This window comes from Notolabrus celidotus, chromosome 3, assembly GCF_009762535.1.
Source record: "Notolabrus celidotus isolate fNotCel1 chromosome 3, fNotCel1.pri, whole genome shotgun sequence".
Lineage (NCBI taxonomy): Eukaryota > Metazoa > Chordata > Actinopteri > Labriformes > Labridae > Notolabrus > Notolabrus celidotus.
In genome coordinates, this window is record NC_048274.1 from 31,890,343 (window position 1) to 31,908,722 (window position 18,380).

General features: G+C 40.0%; 1 protein-coding gene across 5 annotated transcripts in view; it reads left to right on the forward strand.

Moving 5' to 3' along the window:
* coro2ba (coronin, actin binding protein, 2Ba) overlaps nt 1-18,380 on the forward strand; it is a 57,760-nt gene that overhangs the window by 15,816 nt on the left and 23,564 nt on the right. Inside the window, exon 1 of one of the 5 annotated variants that reach the window (XM_034680008.1) lies at nt 17,057-17,259. The exons of the other annotated variants lie outside the window; for them this stretch is intronic. The gene's annotated coding sequence lies outside the window, so the exon portion shown is untranslated. Of the gene's footprint in view, nt 1-17,056; nt 17,260-18,380 lie in introns of those variants that run through there. 5 annotated transcript variants of the gene reach the window in all.

Here is an 18,380-nt window from a genome sequence, read left to right on the forward strand (position 1 = left end):
GGAGTAGAAGAGAGGGAAAGTAACACGTGCCATAAACACAGAGGAAAGGAGGGCGTACATAAATGTTTCCTGAGGAAGATTCAGCTCAGATCGACACATTGCTGATGACTTAAGTGTGAATGTGAACAGTCATTACAATACAACAAAGTGAACAATGTGAAAACAGCTAGATCTGTACAAAATGTACCTGATGAAAATCACCAAAATCTTTCTCAAATTAATGCTGAATTTAAATGTAGATTGTTAAAATCTGAAGTTGAAAGTTGTGCAACACAAAAGAGTTCAACTCAAGGACAGACTGTAATCAGAGTGCTTCAGATCCCACTGAGAATCAACACCCCATCCTGGGTTTATTGCAGTTTTGAGCTTGCTTTGGTTCAATGTGTCCCTGGTGGAGACGAGATTTAGCCAAAGATACATTGATGATGTTTTTCTTATAATAGGGGTTGGCCCAAACCAGGAATGAAATACCATAAACTTGTGCCATATGACTATGGAAGATAGAAGAGATACTCATAGACGTTGTTCTGTATCGGCTTAATGTGTCATGCAGCTTTTTGCTATCACATCAGCTTTCAGAACTTGTTTGACTCTTTAAATATCTAGAGATTAAGCTAACACATCTCCTTTAATGCAATTGTAGACAAAATAGTACATTGACAATATCTGTAATTACATTTACAGGCATAAAACAAAAAAAAAGAAATCCTCCGACATCATTTTGGTGCTCTTAAGCTCTAATAGACCGGTTTGGTAGACCGCCAGAAAGACAGTACTGTGTAAACTTAAACACTTAATTGTAGTCATTTTACTGCAAGTCACGGTGACGGTCACACAATGTAAGGACTACAGCACAGTGGGCCTCGTTTGGGAATGCACCTGACACTGAAGAATGGGAGCTGTGAATTCCTGAGCTTAGGGTAATACAGGCTAAAAGACCTTATTCCACCTCGTCAGGGGAAAAATAAACTGTTGTGGTTTGGAGAAGAAAGGTGCTGAGAATAGCAGAAAAGAAAGGCGTGAAAAAAGTAAAGCAGGTTCTTGTGTCATTAAAAGAAAGGACAAGAGGCTTTAATGTTAATCTTTATCTTAAGTCTACTGTTACTTAGTCTCCCGGTGACTTGATGCTACTTTAAAAATTAGCATCACAAAAAGAGGTTAACTTGCAGAAAGAGAGAGTTGAGAGACCAATCGACTGCATCAAGGGCTGTTTGAGATTTCCATCCATCCATCTTCTGCTTATCCGGATTCGGGTCCCTGTTGCAGCAGGTGAAGCAAGTCAACCAGCAGCGTTTCCATCTCCTCCTGGGGGGATTCTGAAGCATTCCCAGACCAGATGGGATATATAATCTATCCAGTTGCTCTTGGTTTACCCTTGGGTCTCCTCCCAGCTGGACATGACCGGAAAACCTCCAAAGGGAGGCACCCAGGGGCCTCTTTATCATCCTTATCATCCTCATACCCAGACCTCCTTCCACTGGCTTCTTTAGATGTGAAGGAGTGGCGTCTCTACTCCAAGGTCCCTCTGGACGTCTGAGCTCCTCGCCCCATCTCTGAGACCAAGCACACACTGCACAATTTCTAAATGTCTTGGTAGAAAGTTAACTCACACTGTACGAGTGAATGGATAACCATGCACAACCTAAGCTCACAATTGATGTGCTCATGCCGTTGGGTCCGACTGTCAGGCACAACCTAAGTGCTCACATTGAATGCTTTGAACCAAGAGAAAGCTTTGACCACTGTCAATAAAGTTTCCTCTTAATACTCCCACACAGGGAAGTTGAAGTCGGAGAGTCTGACTTTGTGTTAGATAAAATCCTCAACTTTCATGACAATGAAAGCTAATAATGTAGAAGCTTCATGAACATAGAATTGGTGGTAAAGCTGTTGTATTGGATTGTATTTGACTGCACAGGTGGGCATAATGTTGTGGCAGATAGTTGTATAAGTGTGTATTTCAGTTATCCACATCACACAGTGTGTTACCATGGTGCTTTCAGACTCTGCCTGCTATTTTACACAGGTGCTTTCAGGAGCCTGGCATAACGGCCAGCTGACCCAAACTTTTGACATACCATAAATTAGTCTCATTCTTTTGGTCACTTCCCAAAATAATTGTCCGCAGCTGAGGGTTGAAACGTAAATCAACCTCTAAACCAAAAGCTTTGACTTCAAGCTCAGCTCCCTCTTTGCCACGGTATTTCTGAAAATATTTGGTCTTTTTACACTTTCTTTCAGAGACCTTACCTCACTCTACGTTTTTTCACAGTGCCAGCCCTGATCAGTTCAGCAGATAATCAGTGGATTCTATAGAACGTGTTTTTAAAACTTGGTTTTCCTTTGAAACAGCTCCCAGCCAAATTTATGACCTAGACAAGTTGTCAGAGGGCAAGAACTGTGTGTCATACAGATCAGCGATAAAGATGTATCCCCACAGATTGCTTCTTAATAGCTTCAGTTTCTTTGATCTGTTTGAAAACATTGCTGCCCAGTTAATCCAAAATTCTCTAATAATCCAAGAAGCAGGATACACGGGAATGAGGATGGTGCAGATTATACAGTAGGCTAAACTGTGACTCTTGAAGTGCGCAGACCCAGCAGGGAGTAGATGGTGCCAATAAAGAATTCCCGATGGAATGAGAGCCAAATTTAAATATTTGTCCCAGAAGAGGACGTGGAAATGAGGTCTGTATTTTACAGCTGGCTTCTAAACTGGGGCACATTGGTGTACTTTGCTGTGGGAGTCAAATCGACTGGCTGGCAATAAAGAGATCAATGAAACAGACTGGAAAGATGTGCATGAGCGACCATAAAATATATCCAGCATGTTACTTATTACCAAACACTGTCCTGTATGTGAATGCAGTGGCCTTATGGTACAATGGAAAATTTATAACAAACGTGGGGAGGAATTTGGATGTAGGATGACTGTAAGCATTAGAGTTGTACTTTATGGTACATTTTTCCCTTTGTGATCTCATCAACAGAGAGATCCTCTGGAATGTAGGTCAAATTCACAACACATTAACCTTCACACACATATGGGAATACTGTCATTTCAAATATGGCTTGACAAGCTCACAAGCGGATAAAAGGGGAGTACCACTGTCTGTCTCTGTCTCCCCCTCTCTATTTGTGTGCTTAGGGAAAAGTAGACATGTCTTTTATTGAATTCTCTCATTGATAAAACAGAAAGCTGTAAAACACAATGTTTGAAGAGACACTGAAGAATTTGTCCCAGATGCACTGGAGTGTGTATTGTGGTTTTAACCAGGGATTTGCGCATTTAGTTCAGGAGACCATTAAACATCATCATCTTCGCTTGTCAGCACCGGAGTTACTAGTTAGTTAAATGAATTGATATTTTTATAATTGCATGTCTGAAATACTAGTCGTATGTTGTGTCTAAGTTATAGCGCAGCCACCTGCCTAGCCAGAACTGTAGTTTCAGTTACTTGCAAATGCCATAATGCTATAATGTTCCTACTATTCAGATGATGGAAGTATTTTGATTTAGAAATGGAGATAAAGTTGCAGGCTCTGTCCGGTTCACTCAACACTTTCTACAATGCGTAACAATGTTGGAGTTAACCTGCAGGGAGGACTGAAGACTGGTGGTGCTAGCTCTGGTAACCTTGGTCATACTGAAGATACCAATTTGGCATCATTTACCCACAGACTCTATTGTCCTTTGCTTAGAAAGAACAAAAGACCTGCATTTCATGCCTACCACCAAATACTAATAATCCGACTCGTAAATTCTGGTACCGACATGCGAAGATGACAATGTTTTAACATTTAGTCAGCTAAATGCGCACATCCCTGCAGGTGATAGCTGGCTTAGCCCTCATTTGACAGCAACAAGGTGTAAAAACATGGTCATTGTACCCAGACCCCCAGTCAATATGTTATACAATATATGCTGCATGAGAAAGGAGGAAACACATGTTTGAGAGACTGGGTTAGACAGTGCATACACCATCTCCGCTGGCTTTATTTCTAATGGTGTCTTATTTGCCTGAAGTAGCAGCATTATAGTAGTTGCAGTTGAACCTGCTGTCTTTAGTAGAAAAACCCATTAGGAGTCTTTTCCTCCTGATCCCTGCTCTGAATAAACAGGAACATCTGGAGTTTCCCAGCCCCCACCTTATGCAGACAATCTGTTTGTCTCCCACAGATCGGACCTAATTTGTGTCCTGCCTATAGTAATGCACAGTGATATGCTTACCTTTCATTGTATTTAAGAACAAAGAGGAGGATATTTTTGGCCCATTTGTCTCTATAAGTATAGTAGCCTTAGATATCAGATCTTTCGTGCTAATCTCTCTTTATTTTTACTTTTTTTTTTCATCTAAGTGAATCAATGTATTTTTCAGAATCAACAAATCACAACTCACCCTGTCCTAATGATTAAATGATGAACACAGAGGCCAGTAAATTTAATATGTTGTTTTTTCTGGGGTTGAACATTTCCATTTTTCACACAACCTGTACTTATTCCATACACCCACCCTCAATGTGAATCTACTAGTCCATTAAAATGTGAGTGACCATAAAGAGATTACAGAGGGCTGACCCCATTCACAAATATGATATTGACGTGTCTAAGGTTTCTGTACAAGGACATCAGCTATCTCTTCGCCCTGGGTAACTCTATCAGACAAAGAGCTCTGTAATAGCTTTTCATCACTGGTATCAGATCTCTGTGACTTCTGTGACTCAGTTAATCTTCCCAATTCTTTGGTCCTGAGCAAAATATCTCAATAATACTGGAAAAATGTGTTGTGTAACCAAAGTCATGCAGTACTGGTTGCTAAAGTTTCCGGTGACTCCCTGACTTTTTGTGTAGCACTGTTGGGTAAAAATGTCCAAAATAACTCAAGACATATTTAAAGAGAGGAAGCAGAAACACCATGAATTTATTTTAATAATATAATATTTTACTTTAAGTCACTTTAATTGATCTATTCACACTCCACGGAGGAATGCTGGAATGCTTATAAAGCTGGACACCCGATGAAGTTATGCCAAAACGTCACCATAGTATGCTGTATCTGAGGTAAATAAGTGCTTACAGTTGCATCAACCTCAGGTCCCATCCCCCATAACCTCCGGGAGCGACAGCTAATGTTTCCAGCCTTCCGGTGTAGCTTTCAAAAAGGAAGGTCAAGAAAATTGATAGTGGACAGGACAAGACTTTTGTCCTCAAATATCGTTAACCAGCAATTTGAGACATGAGAATAGATTTGATAGCCTTGGATCAGGTTCTCTGCCGTCGCATGTAGCTAGCTTATGAAAGAGATTAAGATATAGCTGAATTGTTGTCAATGCCCAGCCTGTTTTTTTATCACATATATTGTTACTCTACATACAACCAAAGTATTTCAAAGATAAGTGGTTAGTAGAAATTTGGACTACGAGCACAAATACCTCAAAGCTTTTAACACAAAATATAGTCTGACTCCTGATCCTGTATTTTATCACCGATCAGCCACAACATCATAACCACCTGCCTGATATTGTGCAGGGCTCCCTCTCTTCAGATCAGGGCTAAAAAAGAGGTATGGACTTCAGTCCTGGAAGTTTTGAGGTGGGGCCTCCATGGATCAGAGTTGGTTGTCCAATACATCCCACAGATGCTTGATAAGATTGAGATCTGGGAAATTGGACTTGTGGCCATGTTCCTCTTGGCCACCTTCTTCCATTGCTCTGTGGTCCAGTTCTGATGCTCACATGCCCATTGTAGGCTCTGTGGGTTGTAGACAGGGGTCAGCATGGGCCTGCTGACCAGTCTGCAGTAACAAAGCCCTATACTCAACAAACCGAATGCTCATCATTGAGCCTTGTTTGCCCATGACCCCATCATTGGTTCGCCAGTTTGCCTTCCTCTGACCACTTTTGGGAGATACCAACCACTGCAGACCTAGAACACACCACAAGAGCTGCATGTTTTGGAGATGGTCTGACTTAGTAGTCCAGCCATCACAGTTTGGCCCTTGTCGAATTCTCTCACATACTTACACTCGGCCATTTTTCCTGCTTTCAACACACAAACGTCAAGGGCAAAATGTTCATATGCTGCCAAACACGTCCCACCCACTGACAGGTACCATTGTAACAAGATAATCAATGTTAGTGTCTTCACCTCTTGTAGGTCATAATGTAATGGCTGATCAGTGTATGCAGACAACAGACAGTAAAAACTCAATGCCTTTACGGAACACATTCATAGTTCAAATGATACGATATTAAACGATACTATATGTTATGATGCGATATGATATGAAACAATACAATATGTTACATACAATACAATACTATACGATATGGTATGGCACAGCACGATACGATATGATATGACATGATCTGATATGATCCCCTGTAAAGTCTCCTTAAGGACATTTTTGCAAACATTTTGCTCCCTCCTTCTACAGTATTAATAAAAATCAATCCAGCGAAATCAAACTACAACCTACGAATAAACATAGGAGCACATAACAATGAAAACCACGAACTACATGTGTTGCACATGGCTCATATTACAGATGAGCCACATGAAACAAACATATAGTGTAAGTGAAAAATATAATAAAAAATATTTAGCTATTGTACAATCTATATAGTTGCAAGAACATTTTGTGTTGAATGTAAAAGTAATTATACACATATTTGTCTTCCAAGCAGTATCACATCGCTGATAGAAGATAAATTTACCAAGAGAATTAGTTCTTTTTGCCAAGGTTCAAATGCTCACTGTCTGGAATAACCAGGCAGATGGTCTGGCCTCTGGCTTGGCTACATTTGCTATCTTGGTTTTCTTTTTCTTGCTTTCCACCCTTCTAATCTTGGGAAGAAAGACAGAGAGAGAAAAGAAAGGGCAAGACAGACTGCGATAAATTGAAGCAGATATAGAGATACCAAAAGGCTGGTTATGTGGTCACCGACACAGCTCAGCGTATAGCCCATCATACTGAGCCTCTTAGGCTTTGAACTTCAACGCTTTGTGTCTTGTCCAATCTGGAAGAAGGAAGAGCTTTCAGTGGTATTTGAAAAAACTGACCAATTACTATACAGAATTCTTTGTTTGAGAAAAGATCAGACGGTTTGAATCATTGGGGATGACTCGGTGTTCAAACATGTGAATGTTTGATTGATGGTTTAATGAAGAAGAAAAGCTGATTGCTGGCCAGGCCTTTATTCGAGTCACACCTTAGCCCCAAATAAAGCTTTCTTTTGATAGGTGTTTGTTCAACACTATCATGATCGTAGCTATCAGTTTGACTTGTCATAATAAAAACCACTTGTGTTGCTAATAACACTGATAATGGCTCTGTTCTGCTCAGTTATCTCAGTAAACTATGATGCTGCAGCAGTGAGCTTATAGCCAATTTGACAGAAGGTCCCTGAAACCGACGTCACTAAATGAAATAAGCTACCTTTATTCATATAAGCCTGTTTTATCATACATTTGAATGTCCAAATACAGTCCATCCCAAAGGCAATTTTATGCAAGTGTACTGCAGGGTTTAGCCTTTGATTAACTTTAGATGAAAGGAGGTTCACCTTACAACAAATACTTTAGAAGATACTGTCACTCTGTATGTACGTCAAGGTACTAGAAATATTTCTATGTAATGACTCACCAGAGCTCATTTTGATGCCAGCTTCATGATCAAACCTTCTGCAAGTAAACGAGTTCCACAAGCCATCACCTTGAAGTTTTGAGACGTAATAACCGAACAGGTCAGATATCATAACTCACAGACTGATTATTCATTCCACAGAGCTGTTTCTGTGGTCTTGACTTGAAATGATGGATTTCAATAATCTGATGAAAGTGCTCCTTCATCTCTTGCTACTAGGACATGGCTCAGTGCCATTTAGCTTTCTCAATTTGGACCAACGCCAGAGGGGTTTTATTTAAGTGCTGATGAGATGTGTGTACCATGACATAGATCACAAACTTTGTTTAGTGTTGGTTTGGTACAAGCTTTCTCCTGAAACACTATTGTAATTACCCCAGGCTCTAACAGCTCTCCACCATGAACAGAAACAAACATTACATTCAAGTTGTCTCTTCATAATTGCCACAATAAAAAATGACTGTTGTTATTTTTAAGTATTACAGCTTTTATACCAAATCAAAAAACGTTTTCCTTCACCCCAAAATCAACAAATAACTTTTCATCTAAGATTTGATACAAAAACATGTTCCTTCAGACCCCCTACATATATTTACAGACAGGATCCAGGATCCAAGTCTTCCCAAAGACAGTGATATCCTGTAGAGTTAGAGGGAAAGAGATGAAATAGCTTACAAAATCTCACCAAAGTCAAGAAAGCAAGCTAGCCAGGAAATGTCTTCGACAGATTTTAGCATCAGATTTTCAATACCAAATTGTTCCCAACTGTGCTTCAAAATACTCAATAATATGTTTCCATCGTCTCAGCCAAGATTTCATCCTTTGGCTTTTGTCCTTTTCTTTGTATTTTAGTGCAAAAGTGAAACAATATTACAACGATACACTTGTCTCCATATTTTTAATCTTCTTGAAAATATTTTTTCTTGAGCACGCATTAAACAACCATTAATATAATATCCTAAATATATACACCAGGTGTATGGCCCTTTTTGACTGAATTGCATTCCTACAATTCAAATATTGGAAACTGATTTAATCTGGATTTATGTCTGCAGTTTCCCTGTTTTTTTCAAATTAGGATTTAAAACCATCAGAGTAAAGCAGACAGGAGAGTATTACTGTCAGGATATTTTGTATTAATAGAAATAGCTTGTGGTTCTTGGATTGTGAGATGTTATAATAGATTGTGATGTTCAATCATTCTGATGCCGCAGTTCTAGTTATTGTACAATCCCATAAGTACAAGTCCATTATTGAAAATATCCTTTTCTATCTTCAGACAGTTTACGTTGGCTAATATGTGTGTGTGAGTGCGTGCATGCATGCGTGTGTGTGTGTGCGTGCATGCATGCGTGCGTGCATGTGTGTGTGTGTGTGTGTGTGTGTGTGTGTGTGTGTGTGTGTGTGTGTGTGTGTGTGTGTGTGTGTGTGTGTGTGTGTTTCAGTGTGTGTGTGCTACAGGCAGGTGGTCCGGCAGAGGGGAGTTAATCTCTGTCTGGTAGGAGCCTCCTCTGCTCCTCCTCTCTGTCTGTCTTTCTCTTTGTGTCTAAATATTTCATCATTCTTTGTTGGGCCACTCCTGGCCCTTCTTCCTCTCTTTTTCTTATCTTGTCTTCTCTTTCACCTTGAGCCCCTTTTTCTCCCTTTCAAGCAGTGCCGTTATCTCTGTTACTCTTTTGTCACTGGGCCCCACGTGTCCTCCTTTGTTCCTCCGTCTTTCCTCTGGACTTTTCCTTCACCATCCGTCTACAACCCCCCTCCATCATTGGGGGTGCAGAGCCCAGCTCACATCATTATGCTCCAAAAAGCATGTGGCAGCAGCTCCTTGGGGAAAAGGAAAAGCAAGCACGGGGGAGATTATTAATTTAGACAATTTTTCTGGTTTCATGACTGACCTTATAAGTGGAAATAAAAAGTGTCTCTGTTTTGTGTTTGAAGTCAAAATATTGTAAATTTTAGAGATGATTGGAAAAAGGCAGAGGAGTAGTATTTGTGGGGGCATCGGGTTATTGAGAAAATATTACATTATTTATCCACAGCAACATTATTACCAGGAGGAAAACACTGCTGTCAACAAACTCCTTATACCCTATACGTGCCGATGGATGGATTCCCCTGCACCCACTCCTCTGTGTACTTGTGCTCTGATAAGTGCCCTTCAGGTTGGTTCTCTGGGCTTCCTGTCCTTGGGTAGTGTGCTCTTTGCATCATTACTGCTGCTTAATGGGGCTGGCTCCAGGCCTGAGAGCTGCCATTAGCTGCAGCTTCTGCATCTCCTGTTATTATCACACAGTAATACCCTATTATCATGAACACACAAACTCATACAGCACTGGCAGCTGTGTAAGCAGGCTTGTATTGGGGCTAATCTTTCACTTTGTCTACGTTTTTTACTGTTTTCTTTATGATATAAGTCAAGATGTGTTAGATTACTTTAAAGGCCTTGATATAAAATACAAGCATTTAACTCCTTCTGTGTTATACTAGTTCTTTGTTACATCCTGTAACATGGGCTGGACAATACTTCCACATTTGTCCTGCTCCGTTTTCCCTACTGCGTTAGCTATAGCTGTAAAACAGATATGTAACCATGTTATTGGGTCTATGATACTGTACCTGTACACTGTTGGCATTTGGGCATTATACTGATGTTAAGCAACTGCAATGTCTTTTGTATTCTGCATCTTAATTTAGTGTATTAGCGTGCTAATATTTGCTAGGTAATGGTACAAATTAAGTATAGCTAAGGTTGTTTGGAGTGTCCTTAGTTTGTGTTTATTCAGTGTCAATCATACTCAACAAAGTAAGGTACTAACCAGATTGAGAAACTTCATGAAAGCCAGAAGATCAAATTAGTGTTGAGATAAGTTCTGAGGGGCCCATTGACAAGGATTGGCACTAAGGACCCAAACGCACGACTCTTTAGGTTTGCAACGAAAGGCTCTTTATTTGAGTATGAAATAGAACAAAGTACTTACAAAAAAATCACAGCAGCGGGCTGGAAAACTACAACAAAGTGACAAAAGGAAAAACTCAAACTCGACCTGAAGAAAAAACAAAATAATCAGACTTGGCTCTGGAGACAATGACTGGAGGCACATTCACGACAGACAAGACGATCTGGCACAGGACAGGGAAAGACGCAAACTTATAAACAGGAGGTAATGGGGCACAGGTGGAAACAATGAGGGGCGGGGACGACAATCACAACGGCGAGAAACACTAGGACCGGACTGGAAGTTGCCTGAAACGGGAGGAGAGACATGACTACAAAATAAAAGCGGACCGACAAACATGACAGACAAGACTGAAGTAAAAGGTGCAAACGAGACATGACACCCATGAATTTAAACTTCACAGTAATCATCCACTGGGGACTCTGGAAGAGTACAATACCAAGTACAATACGTTAATATACTGATGATACAACGCAATACAGTACCATACGTCCCAATACGATAAGATGAGGTATGAATCTTTACAATATGATATGGTTTGTTACAATAAAGTATAATACAATATGGTGTGACATAGGGATGCACATTAAATCGACTATACGATTGAATGTGCACAACAAACACAACGGTAACACACAGGAAGGACAAAAGGCTAGTGCTGCTAGCTTTGCTAGCACTAGCCTAGCCTTTTCGTTAACATTGGCACGCAGACTCTGTGGTCCCATGTCTAGCTGTGTTAAAATGACTCGTGCTCATTTTTGACTTTACAATATGATACTATACAACACCATTCCAAACAGTACAATTGGATATAATTGGATACAGCAAAGTTCAAAATAAAGATTACAGTGCTGAGTCTCATCATTACTTTCTTTTTTCTTTGTTTGGATTTCCAAACAAAGCAACTTTTCTATTACCATCCAGGTCCCAACATTCAAGCTGACAGAAATAAGCACCAACAACAAACCCCTGAAACTTTTCTGTGCACCATAACTAACTGCATGGAAAACAGTAAAACGAGGCTCATTCCACAGAGAGGCCTGAACAGCACAATTGTCCTACACAGCATACAGTTAAACATTTGCATCTGTGCTGCTCCTCTGGGACACTTTAACAGACATCGGGTGGGTAAATATGCAGTTTAAAAGCTTTGTTATGCAGGGGAATACTGTAGCTGTGCAGATATAAATCATAGAGTTCGCATAACACCACCCCCAACATCCACCTGCCAAAAGTGTTCATGAGCCATCATTGCTTGACAGGCTGACATTAATAATTGGAAAGCCTTGGCCCTTCACCTAACTCTACTGTTTAATGAGATGTATTGCAGTTGAGCTGTTACTGTCTGTTTGTGTTAATACTTTGAGAAACTCCAGAAATGATAACAGACATTAATTGGTTACGTAATTGATGCTGAGTGAGTTCCAAGAGCTCCTGCGACCACTTTCTCAGCTGATTAAAATGAATGCAGGTCAAAGAAAAGATTACCTCTCCAACATTCCTTAACTGGCCATCTGGAAAATCTGACAAAAGTATCCAGATGGACTGATTCACTTTGGGCTGCTGAAGCAGGTGTGTTAAATCTATTCTGCTCTGTTTTATTTTATTCCACTTTCTCACAGCTGATCTCTGCTCCAGGGTCGGCTGTGCCTTACTTGTCTTAGCAAACTTTGCATGCATGACAATTGTTTCAATGGCCTGAATGTTTGTTCTTTGTCTGGCATTGTGCATCATTTTTCAAAGTAAATTTTTTTTTCATGTGTTTTGTAGTCTAATGTCTCACGGGAACTTGTAAGTGCACCTTGCAGTGAGGTGCAAACTTTCTCTTTCATTGCCTGCTCATATTCTTGTCCTGACTCAGTGGAGCTGTCAGTCACTGTTACCAACAGAAGGCTAGTCTCTTCTCCTCCGGCTCCTGTGACTCAGTGTAAAATATCTCAGATTGTTTTTCTCCTTCTTTGAACACGGTTCTTTAATGTTGGTTATCAGACGTGTAAGAAATGTCAAATAGATTTTAAACGAGGTCTTCTCACTGTAGGTCAACCGTGAAGGTTGATTAGCCTTATCTTAACAATTACAATTTGTGCATTGCATTTGTATGCACTGTATGCAGAGCTTTAAGGGGACTGAAAATAAGTGCTCCCCTTATTCACTTGTTGGTGTGTGTATTGTGCAGCCAGCCAGTATTAGTAAATCATTATAATACATTCTAAACTTATACAGGCCTCAGGGTTTCTTCAGGTGTCATCATCCAGCTATGCTTCAGCTCTTTTCCTCTTTGTGTCCTTTTAGAGCCAGGCCAACATCCCTGTCCTCTTCTAATTTTCCTTGTCTATCCAACACTGTAGAGACTTGCAAGTTCAAATTAATTTGATATTACTATCCAGTGAAAACAAACAAGTGAGCAAAATACAACGCCTATGACAGCATGCAAGTGACGTGTAGTGTTATTATGCTAGGTGCAATTATGAATCCCCGAGAGAAACTGCAATATGGAGAGGACAGGAAAGGGTAATGGCAACTGAAAAAAAATCCCTGTATATGCAGGGACTTGGGATGTATGCATGCAAGCAATCTCAGAAGAGCTCTGATTTTTAACATGACATTTAAAATGCTAAATTATCAAAACTCGAACAAGAGAGGTCTTAACCGTTAGCAATGGACTCCAATGTTGCCTGAAATAATCAGCAAATTGGATAACACATTTAATCATTTATAATCTTTGCAAGTTTTATGTGCACATTGTTTCATCCTAACTGGAAATTCAGTATTTTGAAATTAGTATGTAAGTTATAATAAACATTAGTTGTAATTTGCTAAATAAAATGTGTGTGTTTGGGAGATGGATAGTGTCACTGTTGCTGCATGGAAAAAGATTTCCACCAACTAAAGCTGCTGACTGTCAGCTGTATAGCTTGCAAATGCAAATACTTTGCTCTGACAATCCCCGTCTCCAGAGCACACAAAAGCCTTTTATAAACCTCAGTTGTCCCATCAAGCATCGCTATAGCAGAGCAAAAAATATTCTCCACTTGAGCCAAGCTGTGGCACTTTCTGTGTAAGTGAGAACGGGAGATGTCGCTTCACACTGAGAGAAAATTTGGCCAATAGGATGTCTCTCTTTTTGGTGAGATTTACTCCTTACTGAGACAGGAAGTCGTCATAAATGAGTGTACAGTGTTGCTGCCAAGAGAGGAAGAGGAGACAGAGCACGGCATGGTAGCTGATAGAGGTCTACTATGTCTGAACGACAGGAGTTGCAGTCGTCCCGTGGATTTCTCTTTTGTATCCTCTGAATATGAGCTCAGATGGTCCCACTTCCGTATTTGGCAGCAGCGTTGAGAAAATCTTGATTGAAATAGTTTAACCCATTGATTTAATTTGATGGTGTTTGAATGGCCTTTTATGGTTCATAATGAGTCTGTAAGCCACCATTGATTCTGTACAGTTTGAAAGGAGAGTGGACATTTGGCTGCAGCTGGGATGATGGATAAGTAGAGCTGAGTGTTGTTGTTTTTCTTATGAGAATACATTTTTGAGTGACATTGTTAAGGTTTGCAGAAGTATTACATCTACATTTGTTATTATTAATTTTTTAGGGGATTGTTATGAACTGACAAAAAAAGATTTGCTGTTTTTAGGTTTCTAGGAAGAGGGTTAAAAGCTCAAAGAGAGAGGAGGAAAAGGAAAGATTGAGTGTGCACAGAGCAGCACCAGCAGTGCCTTGAAGCAAGATGTAAAAAAAAGTCAATAAACACACTCTCAGCTCTCTAGAGTGGTCTGCCTCCCAGCCATGAAGACTACAGTAAATGTATACTGGTGCAAACAGACAACATATGGTCAGACATGGACGCAGGCACGGAAACAAACGCACATGCACAACACACAATAAATGCTAAAAACAAAGTATATTGCACTCAAACACATACTCTTACAAAGCAAGCCAAGAGGCCAATGAAAACCTCCTTCACATAAACCTGCAGGGCTCCACCCACATTACAAACACACAGATAACTGTCAGGGGACGCAGTTTTCACTACAACACCTGCCTCTGAGTATCGACCTGCCCAGGGGTCGTTTTAGAAAGTGAACGAGCTGAGATTCAGGAGCTGGAGTTGCTCTCACAATAGAGTAAACCATGCAGCTCCCTCAAATCTCTCTGTGTGCATTTTAATAGAAAGCAAAAGACGTTTTTTTAATTACAGGTCCCCTCATGTTACTACTACAGTGGAAAAAGGATTGTGTTATTCTGACAAGAAGGCTCAGTCAGTGTTAATTATAGGATTGAATTATTGTTCCTAACGGAGTCATCTTTATAACAGGAACTAACACAGACGGTCAAATTAACAAGAGCTATTTCAAGTGTTGCTTGTTGACATAATTCAAACCATGGTAACACAATGAGTGTAATATGTTCCTCCAAGAACCTGTTAGCATGAAGCAGAGTCCAACATATCACCTAAGTGTTATTATTATTACTACCAGAATAAAAATAGTTGAGTAAGTGTGACAATACGCTGATTTATGAATGATTTTAACGTTTTAATACATGGCTGCCAACCCTTTATTCCTGCTAATTGATCATAAAACTATACTTTTGAGCAGGATTAAGTTTAGAAATGTTAATTACCTGCTCCTGGCTAATCATACCGATGAGATTGAAAACATTGTTTTCATATTGCTGTTAAAAAAAGAAGTTTGTAATGTGTAGCTATTCCAAACCTTAAGGTAAGAAAGGCTTCAGTGTAGTGAGTGAAGATGAATATATACTTGTTCTATACTCACCAGTTGTAACCATAGATCATCTCACCTAAGAACTTCGATGTAATGATTTGACAAAGTATCAAATCAGACTGTCAGTCTACTAAAGAGAAATGAAACTGACACCATAGGTCAAATCTGATATGCTAACAAATACAACACAGATAGTTTTCAACAAGTGAAGTGCATCCCTCAAAACAAAATGAAAGTCATGTTGAAGTCTCCATTAAGCCACTGAGCTGTCAAACTAAACATACTAACTCACTGGACTATAGTAAGGAGTCCATATGTCCGTGGTATGACTTAAATCCTTAACGTTGTTGTGGATCAGACTGTGAGTGTGTAGAGATCACATTAAACAGGGCAGGTAGGGAAACGTCTGTTAAGTACAGGCAACTCAGGACGCTTGAACCTTGGTTCCAAATGCTCCTTTATAAAAGGTTGGTCATCGAGTGGTGGAAGTTCAGGGATTCATTCAGCCTTTAGGTGGTATCTAGGAAACTTCTGGCCTTTTTCATATCACCTTTTTTTCAGGTGCTAATGTTAGCTGCAGCTATCACTCTGTGTTTCTGTAATAAGATTTGTTCTATTAAAACTTGAGGACTCTTTTCCTCCTCTCAGAAGACTTGCAGCACATGTTTTGAAAGTTGGATTCATGTCATCCTCTGGAGCAGTGAAAATAATACACACCTGTGAAGACATTTTTACTGCAGCTGAGCTTGTTGTTGTTCTCCTCTGCCACCTACTATGTTAAAATGTAGAGCCATGTTCATATGTAAATGAAAGCCAGTACTTTGGTTGATCTTGCCACATGAAATTGTACTATCAAAATATGAAATAATAATAAATATTCCAGACAACAATTTACTGGATCAATATTTATCTTGAACCTTTTGTTTTTTAGCATATACAAAATAAATAGCATGATTACTGCCATGATTTATAAAATAAACCATAAAAGGTAAGCTGTTTTCTCACAATGAGCAAAATGTGGAAACAAAATCCAAAATGTTTTAGCTTTAGCAAACTTTTTATGGCTACATTTGCCATTAATAATGGTTGGAATTTTAAATCCTCACTGAGTTGTTAGCCTTTTTTTTTTTAATCAAAACTTCAGACTGACATTAAGACAGGGTTACCTGCCTCTGGTTATAGCTACTGTGCAGGTTTCAGAAACAGTCACAGAAGAGCTGCAGGACATTTTTCCTAGCTTTGAAACATCTTTGGTTTGTTTAACTCCTTATTGGGAACAGGCTTTTCTACATTCCTTGTCTTTGAATGTTTCACATTTGGAGAAAAGCTAGTCTGACAGTCTTTATTGCATTGTACTTTTTCTGCAAGGTCAACAGTTGCAGACTCTCCTTCTGGGGTCCATCTGTCTTCACAAAACTTCAGCAGGTTTTACACCTGTAGAGTGATTTGTGTTAGAAAGTTAGAGACAAGAGATTAAAAGATGGGTTGATGGAGGGAGAGAAATCCTGCTGTTGGGGCTGGGAATCTGCCAGAAAAGCCTTGTGATTCCAAACAAGCAGTGGGTGGGAGAGGAAGGGGGATGAATGGCTACTACTCAACTGCTGCTGCTGTGCTCTGCCCGGGCTGGATGGACTGTGGGAGAGACTGAGTGGCAGGACGAGAGAGGGAATGGGTAAGAGGAGGAAAGGGGGGAGTGCTAGCCCTCCAGCTATCAGTAGCAGTAGGAGGAGAAGAGAGTTTGAAGGGGAGGAGGGAGAAAAACATGAGTGAGAAGGAGGTAGTGCAGATGCAGGCTGGCTGCTTGGATTTGACAGGGAAGGAAGGAAGAGAGGAGATCCTGGCTGCCTCACTTAAAGAGGAGGGTGAATGTTTGCAGTCAGAGAAGGCCACAGAGACACTGGGACTGTAGAGACACTTGTAAGGTAAGGTGCATTTTCCAGTATGGAGTTTATGGGGCAGTACTGTGATATCTGAATACAGAAGTCAGGGTGTTTTGTTTACATCAGACTTGGCTTTAAGAAGTTTTGTGGAGGAAAATGTAAGAACAGTCTGCAAAGCAATGAAGACATCACCCAGGAGGGAATCGTCCTCATACCACACAAGTCTTGTGATCAGATGGTTTCAGAGCCACCTCTGAGTTTCTCTGTATTTGCATGCCTCTACCCTCGGTGCCTCTGTGTGTTTTTATGCGTCAAACCCTCATGAGATAAGAAAGACACAAACACACACAGACGTCCTCTCTGTGCCAGACTCCTGGTGACCAATGAATGAGCATCCTTGTAATGAGAGCTCAAAACAGACGAGTCCACTCTTTCCTTCTCTTCTAATCGTCCCTAAGGCCTCTCTGCTGCTCTTCTGTTCCACATTAATTCTTTAACAAGCTGCCATTATGCTGCTCATACAGACATGGCTTCACAGCAGTCAATCTGGATTAGAATAGGATGAGGATGAGACGTTATGTGCAAACAGTAGCTCCACATATGTACGTCTGCAGCTAATAGATGTGGTCATTATCTATTGAAGACTTACATGTTGCATCTTTTGTTTGACCATCAGTCTAAAGCCTACCGACGTTCAGTATGCTATTCTATAAAACAGAAAAAGAGCAAGCACTTCTGTTACAGAATAACTGGATGACATATTCCAATTATACAACAGTATACACTTATCAGTGTAATTATTAAATCATTAATTATCCTTTACAAGTGAAAGTCTTACCTTCAAACTTATACCAAGTAAAAGTAGAAATACTATCATAAAATGAACTGAAACTATAAAAATTAGATTTTTTAATGCTAGAGCAGATAATTTAAGAATGTTATAATAATCAAATATTTAAAGCTCCTGTAAGGAGTTTCTAGCCTGCAATGAAACAGACTGAAATTAGTATTAGTACCTCTCTATGACTGACAGAGGCAAATCAGACCATAAGTGAGGATATTAAATAAATATGTATGAAACGGCTGCAGGGTTGGTGTCAGCCAAAATGATAAACTGCAGGCTGCAGAAACAGCTCACATTTCCCACGACCAGTCTTCTTGAT